Source organism: Oryzias latipes, chromosome 2, assembly GCF_053564925.1.
Source record: "Oryzias latipes strain Hd-rR chromosome 2, Olatipes_Hd-rR_3.1".
NCBI classification, from domain to species: Eukaryota; Metazoa; Chordata; class Actinopteri; order Beloniformes; family Adrianichthyidae; genus Oryzias; species Oryzias latipes.
Window position 1 is genome coordinate 3,598,384 of NC_136238.1, and position 19,668 is coordinate 3,618,051.

Sequence of the window (19,668 nt, forward strand, 5' to 3'; positions counted from 1 at the left end):
TCCTTGTTGCATGTTCAATAAAGTCGAGAAGAAGAAAACCACGGGATTCGGCCGGATTAAGTTTAACAAATTTATTCCCTAACAATATTACTAAAAACAGAGTAAAAACAGATCGATCTGGGTGTCCAAAACCAAGGCCTGCAATACGCAAGAGGTTACATTCCGAATTCACATGCAGCTTGTCTGGAGACACAGGAAAATTCCTTGAGTTCAGACTTTTAAGCATGTGGTCAGAACATCCTCCCCCGGGAGCAAGATGGCCGCCGAATCTCCGCCTCTGGTCGCTGGAGATTGGCTGACAGAGGAGCCCGCCTTCTTCCTTCAGCCCATCCTTAAAATCACAGCATCTGGTCTCTGGGGGGGAACCTCACAGATAGACACGGTACGGAATCCCCATGGGTGGCAGGAACTGTCACCGCAGGAAGTCGATCCTAGAGCTTTGTTCTTCACACGGGAGCAGATGCCTGTGGCGGTTCCCAGGGATTGAGATGATTGATTTATGATCCAAGTCAGACCTACAACCAAATGGCCCCAGAAGATCAAAGACCGTTTTCTCCTGAAGGGGGTTGGAGGTTGGAGCTGCATTCCTGAAACCTCTTTACATATGCAATTATCAGGAAGTCCCTTTTAATTGAAATGACTGAAACCCACACACAGTAAACCAGAAAGAAAACCTTCAATGAAATAAAATGAAGATAAAAACCTAGGAGAAATGAGAACCACAAAAAATAAATTCCTTCAGTTTCCCTCTCTTGACCTCACGAAGTGAGGTCACACAAAAAATAAAAACACATTATCACATCATGCAATCAAAACAGCTGTGGTCTCGAGCCCTCACAATATATAAACAGAACCAATGTGCATTTCAAAGGTGTTGATGATCCGTTTATGAGTTTAGCAGCGAAAAACCTGTGGAGCTTGCATTAATGATCTTTAAGAAACATTCAGTTGGACAGGAAAAATGCATGCTAAGGCCCCGAGCCCCATCGGCGACCGTCCCTAAGGACACTCATGCTTCATTGGATCTTTGGCACATTGGCGTTTACAAAGAACAAGACATAAAATAGTAAATAAAGAAAACGCACGAGTACAAATTCAAATTATTCTAAAAAGTAAAAGATAAAGACAATAAAATAGCACTTCCTGTAAGAAAAAGGAACACCTGGAATTAAGGAGGGAATTGAGAAATGTTAAAGCAGAACAAAATTACACAGACGATGAAAAGGAAAAAGAAAATTGTCAAACATAACAGTAAGCAATTTTATAAAATGCAACAAAGTCCAAAAAAGGTCATTCCGGGCCTCGAACACTCGCGTCCTCCTTCTGCATGTCCCACAAGCTCTGGCAAGCTTGGACCTGGCCTCCTATGGACTTCTCAATAAGCCTGTTATTAGAGATGTGACACATCTGATACAACAGAACGGCTGCAAAAGGACTTGGGGTGTCCACTGCTGTGGTACTGTTCTGCTAAGATGATTCTGCTGTGGGTCTAAGTTTTTGTTAGTGTTAGGGTCAGGAAATTAAAAAATTAAAAAACAATAAAACACAAAAGACAATGAGACAAGAATCAATTTACGCATGCGCAGTAAGAGAAAATATGATGGAAAAGGTCCACCACATTTCTCTTCTCAAAGGTCTGCTTCCCCTCGTGCTGTTTTATGAAGAACACAAGTGGGGAAAATACAAATTCAAGAAAAAGAAAAAAGTTTATTATGGGCTGTTGTCTAATGACCCAGTCGTAGAACCTACTCATCCTTGCTGTGGATGAGAGAAAATCAGATGAACAGACACACAAAGCTTTAAAATTTTAAAAATGGTCAATCTGTGTTACTATTTAAACATTCTTTCTAGACAAATACATTTAAACGATAATAAAATAATGTCCTTCTTTTAATCATTAAGACCTCTTTTGTCTACCTCCCTCTCTTGGCCTGGGGCTAAGCTCCAGGACAAACACATAAAACGAATTAAATGTAAAGCAAGAACATAAAAACAATAAACAGTTTGGTGCACCGATAAGGTGAACAGGCGTCCTGTCCACGCTCCTGTAAAAGGCAAGGTCACAAGAAGAAATAATACAACTGCAACAGAAGATCTTTCATTAATTGCAGGCAGATGTCATCAACCTGTATTAGCAAAACACAAACCTCTTATAGCATAATGTTCTGTCAGAGAGACTTTAAACAGTGATCAAAAATGCAAGAAGGATTTTATGAACCCCTCTGTACTATAATGCGAACAATGGTCTGCTATTTTTATGTAATGATTCCATTAAAAGAAAACGTGTGCTAAGTCAATAGCAACAAACACCTTGTGGGGTTAAAGATGACAGCATGCAATATGGATCAGGGACGGATAGGTTTTATAATAATGGTGACGTCATCAACTTAAATTAACATTAGCTTAAATTATATGCCATACGATCCATCAGCTTTTAAAACCGCTTTCCTAAAGTAAACTATGAAGAATACGAATATTCAATGACACTATAGTTCTACAGCCCAGACTGAGTTTCCTTCCTCCCTTCATCTGCATCTTCACTCAGCTGCACTGAGATCTAAAAACCTGTGCTCCTGCAATGACCTGAATCACCACCGGGGGGACGATGAAGAATGAACCAACATCAACTGAACCTGTGGACCATGAAGCATCAGAGAGCGTTTTAACATCACCTCTGCATCTTCATGAGCCGTCTCCTCTCTGCTCAGTTGTTGAACGGCAAAATTAACCTGTACATTTTTATTGAGGGAGGAAAGTGAACACCTGAAAAAACACAATTTAACCAATGTGTTGTTAATGTCCTGCTTAGTCTAATCCTATGTGAGATACAGCTGTGTCTGACAGCTAGTATCATTGCATTTGTGAGTGTATGAATGCACAATAAGCCGCTCGCCCTCAGGGTTAATATATGTCAGTGTAGTTCAAATGCCACGTGTGGTCTTCTACCTGCTGAAATACTTCTTACTGTTAATCATGCTCTCTGTCATAATGGAGTGTACAGGTCAGACCATTCGGAGGCTTCAAACACAGGAGTCCAGGCTTCAAACCTGAAATTAACGAAACCACTTGGCGTTTCAGGGCCCTTTCTACAGTGGGGGTCGGCTGTGGTGTCCGGCATGGCATCCAGTCTGTTGTCTCCTGTTTTGACAAGACTGTCTCATCCCAACAGATTCACAGGCGTGTTTGGTGAACGCACGCATGAATCTTCCACCATCTGGTCAAAAGTCAGTCGGATGGTCTTTTGCAGGTTTTGAGGAGTCATCTGTTCATTTGTCAGAGCAGGTAGAGTGTCCAGTAGACTCATCAGTGGTTACCTTTGAGCTTGAAAAAGACAATGGCTCCTGCATCAAGTGGTGTTGTCCGACTTGCCCTGTGGTCCTCGCCACGGTGGAGGAGGGCTTGGAGTGGTCATGGGTACTGTTCATTTTTCCTCCAGACCCTCTGCCTCTTGGTCTGTACATTCTGCTGTTGGGCACCTCGTTGTGGGCTGTCAGGGTTCAGAGCGCCATAGATGCCATTTCCAACTGCTGCTGGGGTCCCCTGGGTGGCCTGCTTTTCCCAGGATTTTTCCACCCGTCCTCCTGTTTTGGTCTCCGAATGGCTGAGCATGACACGTCACTACTGCTGTCTCTGAGGGCATCAAAAGTCAAAATTCATGTTAGTTTCCTTTTCTTTTTTAAAACACCTTTTATCCTGTGTGAATTATTTCAGCAAGGAAAAGAATTGTTTTTCTTCAGCTGCTCAACCTCCCCCTCTCTCCTGTCCTGTTTCTTCAAATGTGCTCTGGGGGTCAGTCACTGCTGACTCGGCTCCCTCCTGTGAAGGTAGAGAGCTGCGGAGGATGGTAAACTTTTGCGTCTTTTGTCACTCACCCACAAAACAGAGGGGGGTTTTCTGCCTAAAGTTTTATGAGATCTCGGGGGGGCTGCTCTTTTGCTTGGAAAGAGATTTAGAATGGATTAGTCATGTTCAGTCTTCACCGTCTCCAACACCGTCAGTTGATCAGTAATGAAAACCAGCAAAGGGAAAAATCCCTAAAATTTTCTTTGTCCGATATGACGGACATGGAGCAAAGTCTTTGGAAAATATATTGTCTTACATGCATTCCGACCGCTAATCATTCACTCTTAATCAAAAAATAAAGACAAATTGTTTTGACTTACCATTAAGGACTGTTGTTGCCCTACAAAAAGAATTTGGAGAAGTGCTAAAAGCAACAAAATCCCACAATTTAAGCTTTTCCTTATTTAACCAAAAACACAATTCACACCCTAAAACACAGACAATCAATACAAAGACAACAACTTTTAACCGTTTTTGCAAAAGACATAACACAACAAATTAGGTACCTTACACAAACAAAAATAAACCATTTCACTGAAATGAATCGTTCATAACTAGCGTTTTAACATTCATGTTTCCTCTTCTCCTGTTCTACCAGAACCCGCACTTTCATACCACACTTTTCCATGCCCACAGACCCTCCATTTTACTAACAATGCCTTTTAATTTCTCCTGCTTGTCACCTTACATTTTTTGTCTCTACATTGCAACATCCTTCCAAATCCTCAAAAACCATGTTTCCCTTTCCTTTACCTCGTCCTTTTCCCCATTCTGATAACAATTTTTAAATACTATTGATTACGATTCAAACAAACAAAACCACCACTCATTCGCTTCTCATTCAAACAGCAGTGCACAAGATCAAAACAAACAGAAAAACGAACTTAAACAAATTAAAAATGTCAATAATACTTCTTCGAACAAAACTGAACTTAATCGCGGTTATTAGGACATACAAACAAATTAGAGACATGTATTCACAAGAAAACCGAAATAATTACAAAATTATTTTACCCCAAATGTATTAGACCCTGCAACCATGCACGCTGATCTCGCCGTTGCGGCAGAGGCTCCCGTCGGAGGCGCTGTGCAACATGAAAACCTTTTTCGGCGAACCGAAAACCCACTGGAAGTTGTTTTTCAACGCTGTCTTACAACCGAGATCATTACCACGCTCGATAACGACGATCCCCACCATGATTTTACCGCAAATTACATCCCAAACTCTTCAAATGTTCCTCATGAAAAAGTTCAGCACGTTCCGTCATATTTGGTCGTCAGGGACGCGTCTCGCCGACCACATGGTACAAACAAAGCCAATCACAGCCACACGTCGCCATTTTGGCTAGGACTCCGTCACGCTTACCACGTGGTACAGTCAAACCCAATCAGAATCGTCGACACATTTGAAGCAACTAAAACGTCCCGTCATTGGTCCATGTGACGTAAACACACTGTGATTAAGATGGCTGCGTCCATAGAGCAGACAATACACAGGGAAACGTGGAAATACAGTTAAAACACACAGATTTCAAACACTTTTTCATTCCATTCTTTCCAAAATCGGATACATTTCATTCCATTCATCCTCATTCAAGCCATTTTCACCGCTGTTGTCAAGTCAAGTCGTCAGCGTCGTCTGTCGTCAAAAGAAAATTCACCGGTTTCCTCATATTTTCTGTCTAGTGCACCTTTCATTTTTACTGTGAATCTCTCTGTGGTTTCTCTACGCATTAAAAATAATTTGTGAAGGTTCGCTGCCTTCCTGGTTTTTCCGAAAATCCTAAAACGCGCAAAATTAGTTCCTATATTAACACTGTTTTTCGTGAACGGGTTTCTTCACAGGCTCAATAACAGACGCAAACCTAGTTAATTTTAACGTAATCCAAATATCACACGCTCCCAATTTACTATTTATTCAATTTTGACAGGTTAAACAGACACAAAACCTGCACAATTTGCTCAGCTCTAATTAATTTTCATGAATTTCCTTAGTCCAATTTGCTGTTTCAGGAGGGTGAACCACAAAACTTATATAAAGGTGCGCTATGCCGTCCACATACTTCACTTCCCCACAATTTGAGTTATTCACTAAGAGAATAACGTAAACAATATGCAGAATTTACGAACAGGTTCCTGCTTTACCTTTTGTTTGTGAGGCCTCGAGGGAAGTCAAGCACGTGGGGGAAGCGTCACCGACTTTTCGCCGAAAGTCCCAGAAATCTCATAATAAACCACTATCGGTCCTCTTACCCGCGTTGCGCTTCCGCGTTTCTTCCCCACTTTTCACGTTCAGGGGTCACCAATTAATGTTGGAAAATATAATCTGTCGCTTTGAGATTACTTTCCTTGTTGCATGTTCAATAAAGTCGAGAAGAAGAAAACCACGGGATTCGGCCGGATTAAGTTTAACAAATTTATTCCCTAACAATATTACTAAAAACAGAGTAAAAACAGATCGATCTGGGTGTCCAAAATCAAGGCCTGCAATACGCAAGAGGTTACATTCCGAATTCACATGCAGCTTGTCTGGAGACACAGGAAAATTCCTTGAGTTCAGACTTTTAAGCATGTGGTCAGAACATCCTCCCCCGGGAGCAAGATGGCCGCCGAATCTCCGCCTCTGGTCGCTGGAGATTGGCTGACAGAGGAGCCCGCCTTCTTCCTTCAGCCCATCCTTAGAATCACAGCATCTGGTCTCTGGGGGGGAACTTCACAGATAGACACGGTACGGAATCCCCATGGGTGGCAGGAACTGTCACCGCAGGAAGTCGATCCTAGAGCTTTGTTCTTCACACGGGAGCAGATGCCTGTGGCGGTTCCCAGGGATTGAGATGATTGATTTATGATCCAAGTCAGACCTACAACCAAATGGCCCCAGAAGATCAAAGACCGTTTTCTCCTGAAGGGGGTTGGAGGTTGGAGCTGCATTCCTGAAACCTCTTTACATATGCAATTATCAGGAAGTCCCTTTTAATTGAAATGACTGAAACCCACACACAGTAAACCAGAAAGAAAACCTTCAATGAAATAAAATGAAGATAAAAACCTAGGAGAAATGAGAACCACAAAAAATAAATTCCTTCAATACACAAGCTGTTCACAATGTTTTAAAGATAAACAGTTCATGAGTTCCAAAACAGCTGAATTTAATCCGGGTTTTATTGTCCAGGAAGAACAGAATAGATGCACTGTGGCTTTGGTAAAGGCAAGGTGAGGTGTTAAATGGGGAGAGGACAGTGCTGCTGCGCCTCTTACCACGCAGGTTCCAGGCGATTCCAGGCAGCTCACCATCAAAAGGAAGGAATCAACATAGAAATGGAGATGGAACCTGGCCAGATCCCTCTTAAATCGAACAAATCCCGGTAACACGATATTTGTAGCAGTAGCTCCAACTAGCTTCCTGCGACAGTCTGTACTGCGCCATTTTTAAAGAGGCACGAAAAGTCACGTGGAAATTATCGGAACCGCGCAAGTCTCGCGATAGCTCGTAAGCAGCCGGACAGAACGGAGAGAGGGAGGGCAGGAGAACAGAAAACGGCTGAAAATCACCCGGGTTACACCCTCCCCCTTTAGATAATGCACGTCCCGTTGCAAGAGTTATCAACATTTGGCCCTGCTGCGGCTGCTTTCCCCGCAGGCGGACATTACGAACAAGGACACGATCTCCAATGTCCAGGCTTGATGGAGTTATCTTCTTGTCAAAGTGGGCTTTGTTCTATGCTGCAGACTTGAGGGCGTGTTTGGAGGCGAGTTTGTAGCTCTCTTCTAGAAGTGAGCGAAGATTCTTAACACCGTCAGAATGAGACATGGATCTTGGTTCCCGGACTGGTAGACCAAAGGCTAAGTCAACAGGGAGACGAGGGCAACGACCAAAAAGCAGTTCATATGGCGTAAACCCTGTGACCTCGTTTTTCGTGCAGTTGTATGCATGAACCAAGGGCTTCACATGTGTTTCCACTGTGACTTCTGTTTATTCTCTAGGGTTCCAAGCATCCCCAGCAGTGTGCGATTAAAACGCTCAACTGGATTTCCCCGTGGATGGTACGGAGTAGTCCTGCTTTTCTTGATGCCGGCAACCTCACACAGCTCTTTGATGAGTTTTGACTCGAAGTCTGGGCCCTGGTCTGAGTAGATGCGCTCTTGAATACCATAATGCACCATGAACTCATTCCAGAGGCACTTGGCAACAGTCCCGGCTTTCTGGTTGGCAGTAGGAATGGCAACTGCAAATTTTGTAAAATGGTCTGTGAGAACCAAAATGTCCTTTGTGTTGCTACTGTCTGGTTCAAGGGTGAGAAAATCTATACACAAGATTTCAAGTGGACGACTTGTCCTTATGTTATCAAGCGGAGCAGCCTTCTCCACCAGTGTCTTCCTTCTCACACATCAGCCAGATGTTTTGATGGTATTCTCCACGTCAACTGCCATCTTCGGCCAGAAAAATTGCTGGCGGACCAGATCCAGAGTCCTCTCAATCCCCATGTGCCCCATGTCGTGGTTTAAACTCTTTAATACAGTGGGACGCAGGTCAGGTGGCAGAACTAGCTGCAGAAGAACCTTCTCATCATCCTGTCTCCTCCGATACAGAACCCCATCGACCAGCTCTAGCCTGTTCCACTCTCGCAGCAGCAGGGGAATCTCTGGCAGTTCATCACGAGCTGTAAGTGGAATTTTCTCACCGGTCTCGAGCTGGTCTATGATCTCTCGAATGGCAGGGTCTGCTCTTTGATGTTCTTTGAGATCGGTGCGAGACAGAGATGGTATTACTGGCAGGCCTTGGGACTCCTCTGTGAAGATGTCAGAGATGCTGTCAACAGTCGCAGACAGAGACTCAACCAGGGTCACAGTACCTTGACTAGGATTCTGATCTTGTGCTCTAACTAGGCAGCTCTCGGAGATGGCATCCACAACCTCTGGCTAGATCTCCTCTGCATCACCAGGCGCAGATGGCTGCTGAGTCAACTGGCGAAGCAGGTCCCACTCCTGGCAGGAGTGGTCTTCAGGAGGATCTCCATGAGCGCGTCTTGACAGAGCGTCGGCATCTAGATTCTGTTTTCCAGCACGAAATTGCAGCGTGAATGAATATGTCGATAGCGCCGCCAACCACCGTTGACTTGTGGCATCCAGCTTGGCTGTCGTGAGAACGTAGGTTAGAGGGTTGTTGTCAGTTACAACTGTGAAAGTGGCTCCATATAGATAGTCGTGGAACTTTTCGACGACACTCCACTTCAGGGCCAAAAACTCCAGTTTAGGAGCCGGTGACAATCAGTGACAATCCTCGACTGGCGTAAGCGATGACCCGCAGCTTCCCCTCCTGCTCCTGGTACAGCACTGTTCCCAATCCAGTAGTGCTTGCATCTGTATGTAGGATGTACGGCAGCTTTGGGTCCGCAAAACCTAGAACAGGGGCAGATGTTAGTTTAATGATTACTGTCTCAAATGCTCTCTGCTGTTCATTGGTCCACTTTTCACCAAAGGATTGCTTAGGGTCCAAGTATTTCCCTCCTGGTTTTTTCATCTTGGGGGAATGGCGAGTAGGTGCATAGCCACGTGTCAGTTCATTTAATGGCTTCACAATTTTTGCATAGTCCTTAACAAACCGTCGATGGTATCCAGCGAAACCCAGAAAAGATCGCAACTCCTTCAAGTTGCGGGAGACTGGCCAGGATTTTAGAGATTTTATCTTTTCTAGATCTGTGTGGACACCATCTTCGGACACAATGTGCCCCAAAGAACGGACAGATGATTGGAAAAACTTGCACTTGTCTGGCAATAGTTTTAATCCGAAATCCTCAAGGCGAGACAACACATGGAGAAGACGGGTTTCATGTTCCTCGAAGGTTGCAGAAAAACAATGATGTCGTCCAGGAAGACGAGAACCTCCTTAAGGTGCAAATCACCCATGCAACGCTCCTTAATTCGCTGGAACGTGCTCGGAGCATTCGTGACTCCCTGCGGCATCTGGTTCCACTCCCAAAAACCAAGAGGTGTGATGAAAGCGGTTTTGGCTTTATCCTCTTCGGCCATCTCGATCTGGTAGTAACCGGATTTCAAGTCAAGGACAGAGAACCACTTGGATCCCGTCAGTGCAGAGAATGATTTTTATATGTTTGGCAAAGCATATGCATCTTTCACAGTCTGTAGATTGAGCTTTCTGTAATCGACGCATAGCCTCACCTCACCATTTTTTTTCCTCGCCACCACAATCGGGGACAAAAATGGTGACTCAGACTCTCTAATCACCCCTGCCTCGAGCAAGTCCCGGAGATGTCTGCGGACCGCTTCTAGATCTTTGGGGTGTATCGGTCTCGCTCTATGTTTGAAAAGAGTCTGATCATTGAGCTTGATGTGATGTTTCACCCGATCTGTGCAGCCAAAGTCCATGTCATGGTGGGAGAATACATTGGGCATGTTGCTGAGGTTTGTAGTTATGCCCTCCTTCCACTGTGGTGGAATGGGTGAGTCTCCAAAATTAAACTGCAACGGGTTCTTGTGATTTGGATCTGAGGTGGTAACCTGTTGTGATAAGATAGTTGGTGAAACTCCAATGCCAGCAATGATGGTTAATGGTGGAATAAACACATCTTGCTCTGACTGGTTCTGTATGAAGACAGGCACTTTGTACAGTGGATGGTGTTGGAGAGTGATTAGGCAGCTCTGGACACACAGGCCTCGAGGTAACGTTGAGGCTGGATGTTCGACGATGGCCAGCTGGTCTGGTGGACGGACGTCGAATCTAGCAGAACCGTCTAGGACAGTTATCTGACCAGCTGGAACCAGGACTGGAGTTTGGCTCAACAGGTGCACAGATCCGGCGCTGCCCATGTTACTCTGCTGATGTCTTAATTGCAGGAGCTTTAGGACTGCGCGATACCCCTGTGCAATGGGCTGGAAGGTGGAGTAACAGCTGCCAAGATGCTGTTCATAGAGAGGCTCGAGGGTGTTCATCCCGATAAGCACAGGAGATGAGGACTCAGAACGAGCATCCGGAACAACAAGAGCAAGCGTTGGCACATCCATTTCCACTCCTGGGAAGTCCTTAGGAAAAGTGATGTCCAGTTCCACATAACCTAAATATGGCACTGACTGTCCTGCTGCACCTTCAACCTGGAGGTTGAAAGTGCTGTGTAGTGGCTTCACAGGCTGGTGGCTCAGATATTGATTATAGAATGACACTGGAATTGTCGTCACCTGCGAGCCGGTGTCAAGGAGGCAGTTGCATAAATGTTCATCAGTCTCCACCACAGCAGCATTTTGAACCATTAAGGCCCTTTGGTAGTCTGGTGGGCGTGGTGGTCTTTGATTCAGCTTCGCTCATCTCCGCACACTTCACAGTCTCTTTCTCTTTGGGACAAGTTTATTCCATATTGGTTCCCATTTGCCCCTCAATAGGAACCCCGACTAGTTTAACTGACTGTTTGTGAACGTGGGTTGTTGTTTCTGGCAAACTGTTTCTTTTTGCGGGCAACCAGAGCACTATTTGGTTCATTTTGGCACTGGGGACGAATGTGACCATCTTCACCACAACTAAAACAGAACCCAGGTTTGCGTTGGGCAGGTGTGGACTTCCGGGATGCAGGCTGTTTGCTGTATTCTGCTTTGGAACAGGAGTTGGTTGGAGGCTGGCCTTTGTTAGCCGTTAACAATGCCAGTTGTTGCTGTACTTCAGCAAGTTGTTCTGCCAGCTGCTGGGTTATGCTGGTTAGTGCAGCAACTGCTCCTCCCTCACAACCAGTCTCAACCTGAGCCAACTGCACATGGGTGGTTGCTTTCTGTCTGACGGCCCCGAGGTGATGTTTCATTCTTTGGATCTTTGTCGCCTCCCGATCCTCTTCAGTCCGAAGAAGCAGCAACAGTTCATTGAATGTTGATGGGTTCAACTTCCTTTGCTTCAGTTGGAGTTCAGAAATTAAGGAGCTGTCCCAGCACCCCCGGCAGAATTGATTTATAAAGTGTTTGTTGGCATCAATGTCCTTAACTCCACCCCTTTTTGCAGTTGCATTCAGTGCCACTTGGAGTATATGCAGATTGGAGGATGGCTTTTCTCCATTGTTTTGGAAAGCGTCCATAAATTTGGCAAAAAGTTCATCACCACCTTGTACAGTGCCACAAGCAGAGTCGAGAGTGTCCAGATAAACTAAAGGCAAGGCATCTGTGCACATCAGCTGCTGGTGGCAGGAGGCTGTCGACAATCTTCAGAGAACGCTGGAGATCTGAGATTGACGGGTCCCGCAGCATTAAGTCCACTCCTGACCGTCAGGTATCATAATCTGCCTCATGCGCTGGTCTCTGCAGTCGTCCTGAAAACACTTTCAGTTTCTATGGGAAAAAATTTGCCTCGCTCTTCACTATGTGCTCCACCACATAGCGCTGGACTTCAGGTGGGTTGAAATCTGGGGTGGTGGTAGACGCTCTCTCACCGTGGACAATTCAGAAATTAGGCATGTTTCCGTTTTATCAGAAGAACTAAATGTATACGGTAGACTGTGCCGTAAATCAACTATTTTGTACCGCTGTTAAATTCAATAATAAGCGACCCTTCAAATTCTGAACACGATTCCGATATCATTTCAGTTCTGTCAACACGTCCATATTGTTCCAAAAAGTCGATAACTTCTTCAGCACCTATTGTTTCAGTGACTGATATGCCTTCAACTATTACACTGTTTGGTATTTTAATTCCCAAGTTCATAAACACATCCATGATGACACAATAATGTTGCAGAGGAAAATAAATTCAAATTACCGCACAGTGTGGGTTAAGACACTTCCTACTCCCTCCTAGCTAGCTCGCCACTTTTTATATGTATGTAGATACTTATAAATTAAGATTTCATTGAGAGTTTGAGTTTAGGCTAGTATCTGAAGATCTTTGGTTCTTCTCAGGGAGGGAGGTGAAGGGCCCAAACAAAACACAAAGACAAAGATAATGGCTATGGTGCAAAAAGTGAAATTTTATATAGTTAACCCCAAAAGACATTTACAATATATACACAAGCTGTTCACAATGTTTTAAAGATAAACAGTTCATGAGTTCCAAAACAGCTGATCGGTGAAAATCCAGAATTTAATCCGGGTTTTATTGTCCAGGAAGAACAGAACAGGTGCACTGTGCCTTTGGTAAAGGCAAGGTGAGGTATTAAATGGGGAGAGGACAGTGCTGCTGCGCCTCTTACCACACAGGTTCCAGGCGATTCCAGGCAGCTCACCATCAAAAGGAAGGAATCAACATAGAAACGGAGATGGAACCTGGCCAGATCCCTCTTAAATCGAACAGTAGCTCCAACTAGCTTCCAGCGACAGTCTGTACTGCGCCATTTTTAAAGAGGCACGAAAAGTCACGTGGGAATTACCGGAACCGCGCAAGTCTCGCGATAGCTCGTAAGCAGCCGGACAGAACGGAAAGAGGGAGGGCAGGAGAACAGAAAATGGCTGAAAATCACCCGGGTTACACTAGTCCGGTAAGATGTTACAGAGTTTTGTTTAAAGTTTAGATAGCAGACGGCTATAGGAGATGCAGCCAGCCACAGCAGATCAGCAACAGCCAGAGCATGGATGACAGGAAGTGGCTATGTGACCCGGATGTTAATAAAGGGAACTGGCCCCACCAAAATAAGAGCGCCCAGGTGTTCCAAATCTGGTAATGCAAGTGGGGCACTGATCCGGGTTACACTGAACTGACTTAAATTGTTGAATTGATTAGTAGAACTTAGATTATAGAGTTATTACAACTTGAAAGATTGTGTTAAGTCAAAAACCTTAAGTTGGATTTATTACAGTGGACATGGGGGCAGCAGAGACATTGTGAAGGAATTTGTTTTATTATTATCATTGCTTAAATGTATTTGGTTAAATGTATGTTTAAATGTTAACTCAGATTGACCTTTTTACCTCTTCTGAAAACAGTTGTGTGTTTGTTCATCTGCTTCTCATCCCCCACCAAGGATGAGGGGTTTACGACACACTGTCCTCAGCTGATAAGGGATACTGTTTGAACTTAGAATCCAACCAAAAGGGTCATTTGACGACACCCCCTGATGAACTTTTTGTCTTTGTCTTGAATTGTTACTTCCCACTTGTGTTCTTAATAAAAGGTGAACAGGGAGAGGCAGACCTTTGAGAAGAGCAGCGTGTTGGTTGTCATCTGTCACACTGGCTTCTTCTCCCTCGTGCATGAGAAACTTGATTCTTGTTGTGGTTTGTTGTTTATAATTGTGTTTTTCTTTAATGTCTAGATGCATTTATCTGACATTCTTTGGTCCATTCGAGCCGGATGACAACATATCTGCGTCCTTGGGGGAGGACCATGCCGATTGAAGTCTGTGCACAGCCCGTGAGACTAGGTCTCCGGAGGAAAGTCCGTCGTAGTGAATTCTACGCCGGCCAATCGACTGGTCTGATCCCTGGGTCCGGATTGACGTTATTCGTTAACCAGTCAGACCACAACGACAAGGCAAGTACAGCGCTTTTTCAGGGGTTCAAGTCCCCGAAGTGGCCCAGAATTCTGAGGGACAGGTTCAAGTCCTGTTGCCTAAAACACGTGTGGGTTTGGAGTCCCGGAAAAGTCCAGAATTCTGTATAAAGGTGTAGGTTCGAGTCCTGCAGCCTAAAACGCGTAAGAGGGTTCAAGTCCCTAAAAGGCCTAGAAAAAGAACAACAAAAATAAATAAATAAAAAAAGTTTTTTTTTGGTGTGAATGTGTGTGCATGTGTGAAAGGAGTGAACTTGTTCGGAGCAGTGAGCAGCTGGAAACCTTGCGGTGTTAACACAAGGCTGCTTGTTGGAGTAGAACAAGATTTCATCTCATTAGGCTTTAGGTGAAAAGAACCCAGAGTCTAAAACGGGTTTTGCTCCTGGGAGGACCCTAAACGTGTGACCGGATCAGACAACAGGTCTGATCTAGAAGCTTGTTGCACGGGGAGTGAAATTCGGTCCTGAGAGAAATTCTCTGTTGGTTCTGATCACACTCTGTGACTAACATAAATTAAAAAAAATATATATAAAAAATGGGGGAATTCAAATAAAAAAGTTGAATTACCATCGGATTAAAAATATATGGAAAGAGGTTCATCCAGGTTCAACTACATTCTTGGTAAAATGGGATAAAAACTACAATTTTAAGGGGAATGTACTGAATTAGTTCAATGGTTACCAATTAAAAACAGAATAAAAACTAAAAAAGAAACAAAAAAAAAATAGTGAAGAATTAATTTGTGCAAAACTGTGCTTAAATGAAGCAACGAAAAATAAAGAATGGCATTCAGAAAAGTAAAACTAGAGATAAATCAGTTGTGAGACTCAGACCCCTGCAACAGCAGGCTGCAGCGGGCTGCAGACCGAGCAGGAGCAGGATGAAAGGGGGAGAGAGCAGAAACCAGCTGATTTCTCACCTCCTCCCTACCAGGGGACAAATGCTCCTCTGTTGACGGGTTTTTACCCACCACTGACTGATTTAAATAAACCAGAAAAAGGAAAAATAATGTTAGGAGGAAAAGGGAAAAAACTTGAATGGAGTAAAACTATGGGGGTTGGTTTGGAAGAAGCTGGAGAGTCATCTGAACCCAATCATTGAAGTGCCCAATCCCAGAGCTGGAGAAGATGGCCAGAGGCCTACACTTCTTGTGTTTAGCACCTGGACATTAGAGGATGTTAGGAAGGCAGTGAGGGGAGTTATCTCTCACAGGGAAAATCCACAGGATTTTCATGGGCAAATGATGGAAGTTCAGAGAGCTTGTCATTTGAATGGCATTAAATGTCAGAAACCATGTATGACTGCTATGAAAGCAGACTGGGCAAAAGTAAAGGGAAAAAGGAATCCTATGGATGATGACGATCCACCCAGACCTCTTCCGCATAACAGTTAAGAGTCAATTCAAAGTCTTACACTTTTAGGACAAAGAATTAGAGAAGCCTTTCCAATGAGACCTGATTATGGAAAGATTGGTCAAACTAAACAAAAAGATGGAGAGTTAGTGTCTGATTTTAGAGTCAGATTTGAAGAAGTTTTAAAGCTAATTGTGGACTCAGGGATAATGATAATGATGATGGTCCCTATAGACAGCAGCTGAAACAAGTTTTACTACAAGCTATGAGACCAGAGATTGCAGACTAGATAAGGACACTTTACATAGATCTACCAACAGGAGCACTACAACAGTTTATGAATTTTACTGTTCATGCAGAAAAAAGTGATGGTGAATAGAAAGAAATTTAGGAATCAAAGTGTAGATACATTTTGGCAGGAGGAAAGTAGTGATGTGTTTTTTGGAAGGAATGTGAACAGAGGAAGAAATTGTGGTCGTGGAAAAGGAAATTTTAAAGAAAATTTTAGAAGAAGGTCTAGAGGAAGTAGCAACAGAGGGTCAGAGCAGGTTGATGATGGATGTTGGATTTGTGGACATAGAGATCATTGGGAGAGAGATTGTCCTGAAAGGAAGAAATCAGATTGATTAGATGGTAAAAGAAATGAAAAGATAAAAGATGAATCAGAACTAGAAATTTAACCAATTAGTGATGAATTTTTAGATCTCACTGAAAGAGAAATAGTTTTTGTTGATGGGTCAGCAAAGAAAGATGAAACAGGCAGAAACAAAGTGGGTTTTGCTGTTGTAACTCAAGATAAGGTTCTGAAGGCAGGACCCCTGTGTGGAAATTACTCAGCACAATCAGAAGACTTGACAGCCTTAATTGAAGCATGCAAACTTTTTAAAGATAAGCCAGTTACGATCTATACTGATAGCCAATATGCGTTTGCTACAGTGCATTTATTTTGTCAACAGTGGAAGAACAGAGAGTTTTAAAACGTCAACAGGAAAACCAGTAACACATGTAGACTTACTGAAAGAATTATTAACTGCTGTAATGTTACCATCTAAAGTGGCAATATGTAAATGCGAGGGAGACACAGGAAGAACAGATCTTATGTCTGAAGAAAATGCCTTTGCAGATGCAACAGAAAAGCAAGCTGCAACAAAAGATGTAGAAATATGCACAAATGAGGATGTGACTGCAGATGCAACCGCTGATTTTTTTTTTTTTTTAAAGAAATGCCACCCAGTGCACCAAAACAAGAAAAAGATCTATGGTTGAAAAAGGGAGCAAAGTTAGAACAAGGTTTTTATGTCAGCACAGAAGGAAAACCTATTTTACCAAAATCTATGTACAAATGGGCAGCAATTTTGAGTCATGGGCTTTGCCATGATTCAACAGGGGGGAGGATGAATTTATTAGAGAAATATTAAACAACTTATGGATTTATGCTCTATAAACTCTATAGAAAATTTTTTTGTAAACAATGTGTTACATGTATGCATCATTATCCCCAAGGCAATGTTAGACCTAAGAGAGGAAAATTTCCTGAACGAACTTTTCCTTTCCATACAATCCATATGGATTTTATTTAATTGAATAAAAGCAAAGGATTGAAATATTGTTTAGTGATTATTAATGCATTTTCCAAATGGGTTGAAATTTTTCCATGTGCAACACAAGACGCTATTACAGTAGCTAAAGCTATTTGTAAAAGAATGATCCCAACTTTTGGCTTTTGTGATAATGGTACACATTTTGTAAATCAAGTGATAGACAAAATGGCTCAACATCTTTGTATTGATCTAAAGAGACATTGTAGTTATCACCCACAGAGTGCAGGATTAGTTGAGAGAACTAATGGCACTATCAAATCAAAGTTAAAGAAATGCATGGAAGAGACAAACAGACAGTGGCCTGACTGCATAGACTTAGTTCAACTAAGCATGCATATCACACGCACAGCAGGTCAACCTTTAACGCCTTTTGAAATGTTGTATGGACATTCTTACAGGTTACCAGACCTTGATCCTACACAGCAACATTCTCCAGATTATGATGCAAATTTAGTGGATTATTTGAGAAAAATGTTTACCACTAAAGATGTGCAAAGGACAAATCAAGTGCCAGATTCCTTCTTATCTCCACAGGACCCTTCACCAGTGCAGGTTGGTGACTGGGTGTTTGTGAAGGCCATAAAAAGGAAGTGTTGGTCCAGCCCACGGGGGGAAGGGCCATTCCAAGTCCTGCTGACTACACCAACAGCTGTAAAGATTGCTGAAAGGACGTTTTGGATCCACCTGTCACACTGCAAGAAAAAGCATCTGGGTGAGGCTAATTCCAACTGCTAGGTGGGGAAGTCTGACTACAAAGGGAGGCAGCCGTATAGAAGCTGCTTGTCTCAACGTCAGCGAAGCCGAGCGATCCACCTAGTCTTAGGGAAGAAAGCACACCAGAACTCTTTTGCACTACACGGATCCTACACTGTTAGAGGACTTAAGGAGGTGATGTGCTAGTAACCTCTCCCTCCCGAAGATAGGCACATATCCACCATGGCGTGTCCAACTGGGCTAAGAGACAGTTTATTTTGTTTACTGTTCCTGCTATTCCTGACAGAAGCAACCACATGGATTTGGTTCTTTTGGAATCATTATCCACCTGCAAGAAGAACCACCAACGAGGAAAGACTAAACATTTCTCGACGATGGCTGAGTATTGATGAACATGATGTTTTGAATAGTCCAAAAATGAACATAACTCACCTGTATATGACAAATTCTTGGTATAGGTATGTTATGTTACTGGCTAAGGAAATGCATAGATCTGATTGCTATGTTGTTCTGTAATTCCAACTTCATCCCTACATCCTAATTTGCAGGCAAAGCAATTTTCTGAATGGAAGAGCGACTGTGTTATTGAATATAGTACCAGAGGGTATATTAGTACTGGAGCTGTCACCACTTCAAATGGTACTCTAGTAAGACCGAGTTGCAAGAGTTTGTATCAGTTTAAAAAACTGAAATTGACAAAATCATTAGCTCCATATGTTAGTGTGGAACCAGGAACTGTGTTTCCACATTGCGTAACTAAAAATGGCACAGAGTTTTTAGGAACTTTGCCGACAAAGATGTGTCATGAACTTCTTGTTCCCTTCACAGTCCAGATAATCAATGACAGAGTTTCCCATGGTTATGCAGTTCCCTGCCCCAGAGGACATTGTGTTGAATCTAATCCAGATTTAATTCCAGGTAACAATGGTACTTATGTGGTTGATCAAATGTTTTGGTTATGTGGGCAGGCCCTCTACCTCAGTCTGCCTAGAGACTGGAGTGGGATTTGTGTTTCTGTAAAGGTCACAGGTCACACTTTCATAGTTTCTGCAGTCCATGAGCCTCACCTGCGCCACAGACGTAACCTTATTGATGTCAAGCCACATGATTCCATTTGGGGATCAGATGTACCTGAAGACCATAAACACTGGAATACTGGGGAAAAGGTAACTATGGCATTGTTTCCCTAGGTGGGAAATGCTAAAAACACTTTCAGAATTGAGACCATTGATTATCGATTAGGTTTATTTTTGATTATTTTTGAACGCTACAATTAAAGCATTTAAAGGCTATAATGAAGAAATTGCAAGCATGAGACTTATGGTTCCACAGAACAGATTGGTTTTGGACTTATTGGTTGCTCAGGAGGGAGGTGTTTGTAAAATGTTAAATGATACCTGTTGTACATTTATTCCTGACAACATCGATGAAGGTCACAGCGTCACTGAAGCATTACATCAACTTGAAAAGGTTCAGCAGGCAATGCAGGATGACAGGAAACCCCAGTCTTGGGATTTCTTCTCCTGGTTTGCTTTTGGTTCCTGGTAGCAACTTTGTTAAAAATAGTGACACCAATTCTTATGGTACTGATCATATGTTGTGCATTTTTCCTTGTATTCAATCTATGATTTCCAGAGCTGTGAATGGTGGAGTAAAAAGTGTTCTTATGAGTCAAGAATACAAC

General features: G+C 43.2%; 1 protein-coding gene across 1 annotated transcript in view; it reads left to right on the forward strand.

Annotated features, from left to right (window-relative positions):
* Positions 1–19,668, forward strand: part of LOC144982190 (NACHT, LRR and PYD domains-containing protein 12-like) — a 298,037-nt gene that overhangs the window by 14,452 nt on the left and 263,917 nt on the right. Inside the window, exon 2 of the mRNA XM_078930230.1 lies at positions 14,082–19,150. The gene's annotated coding sequence lies outside the window, so the exon portion shown is untranslated. The remainder of the gene's footprint in view (positions 1–14,081; positions 19,151–19,668) is intronic.